This window comes from Oncorhynchus tshawytscha, linkage group LG21 (genome assembly GCF_018296145.1).
Source record: "Oncorhynchus tshawytscha isolate Ot180627B linkage group LG21, Otsh_v2.0, whole genome shotgun sequence".
Lineage (NCBI taxonomy): Eukaryota > Metazoa > Chordata > Actinopteri > Salmoniformes > Salmonidae > Oncorhynchus > Oncorhynchus tshawytscha.
The window spans coordinates 11986086-11987973 of record NC_056449.1 but is presented as its reverse complement, the minus strand read 5'-3'; positions in this window follow the sequence as shown (position 1 = coordinate 11987973).

The window sequence follows — 1888 nt, the reverse complement described above, 5'->3', positions numbered from 1 at the left end:
AGGTGGAAGCACTGGAAAGACCACATTCATTTGTATTTATCGATGAAGCTGGATTTAACCTTGCCAAAACACGGCGCAGAGGAAGGAATGTTATAGGTCAAAGGGCCACTGTGGAGGTTCCAGGCCAAAGGGGGGGAAATATCACCATGTGTGCTGCAATGGCCAATGATGGTTTGCTTCTCAACACACCACTCATTGGCCCATACAACACAGAAAGGCTTACAGCTTTCCTAGAACAGCTCTATGCTCAGCTAGTGCCAGCAGAACAGGGGGAGCCAGTAAGAAACCCCCAAGTTTTTGTCATAGTTTGCGATAACGTTGCTTTTCACCACTCTGCAGCTGTCACAGATTGGTTTGCAGCACATCACAGATTTATGGTTTTGTACCTGCCTGCATATTCACCCTTCCTCAACCCAATAGAGGAGTTTTCTCTGCCTGGAGGTGGAAAGTGTTTGGTCACCACCCACATGACCAAATGTCTCTTTGGAAGCCATGCATGCCGGATGTGAGGACACGAGTCCAGAGGACTGCCAGGGATGGATAAGGCACTCCAGAAGGTTCTTCCCCAGGTGCATGGCAAGAGAAAACATTAGATGTGATGTTGAAGAAAACCTGTGGCCTGATGCTAGAGAGAGGCAGGATTAACCCCTCAATTATTTGTTTGAATTACAGTATGTACTTTTAGTTTCTACCTTTTTTTTCTCATTACTGTAATTCCGTAAATTACTACAGACTATTGAAGCAAACTGCTAATTTTCAGTTACCTTAAAGAATTGTTATGTTCTAAAAATTGTAATAAATCATGTGAAAGAATGTCACTCTTTTCTTTGAAGAAAATATGACTTTGTATGAAGTCACTGAAATTGTTCAAACTGTAAAGATAAAAAGTTTGTATTTTCTGTATTGGTGTTTGATGCTAGTGTTTTTACTCTCAGTGTGTTCTGAGTGACAGTGTGTGTTATCTCAGTGAGGGTTGTGCATAGTGTTTGGCTGCACTGAGTGTGTTTTGAGCCATGTGTTAAGAGTTGTGTTCCTTGGAATGAGTTTTGCAGGTGATGGGAACTGTTTAGCTCAGGTGACTGTTGGTAGTGCAGACTGTAGTTAGAGTTTTGCACATGTGACTCCAGTTGTGCCCACTGTCGTTTAGCAATCAAAAAAAAAGGATTACCTTTACATCATGTTTGGCTTTTAAAGATAATTATCCACATTAGAGGCATGTAGTCCTCTCTTCCAGGGTGTGTTAATAATAATGATCCAGCAAACATGACCCTGTTGGCCCTGTGTGGGTATATGGTGGGCAAGGATGGCAGGGGCTAGCCCACACAAAGCCCAGCACAGGCTAGCCCACACCAGCCAAACACAGGATAGCCCACACCAGCCCGACACGGGATAGCCCACACCAGCCCGACACAGCCAGCCCACACAAAGGCCAGCACAGGTCAGCCCACTCCAAGCCCAGCTACGTCATAATGTAGAGGTGGGGTCTCATTAGAATATTTGGGGGCGTGGGTTACAAATACTTCAATTCATGTTGTTAAGTTAAAAAGAATATAAGATTTAAAAAATATATATCTTGTACACTGCCCATGATAAAGTCTGTAAAAAGACGTAGATAACTGCACGTGACATAAGAGAAACATTGAAGTCTCTTTGGTAAAAAATAAATACATGATAGTAATGACTTTGTAGTTTTTCTGACAGAATGTAACGGGCAGCTAGCTGATCCAAAAGGGTGGGGCTTATTTCAGACAAAGTGAAGGCTGCAGTTGGGGCCAATGTGGAGCCGATGAGCAAAGGCATATCAGTCCAATGTGGGCAGCCTGCATGGGTCTAGTGTTTTAATCCTCGTTGGACACACATCGTGCCAATATGGACATGTTTGCTGGGG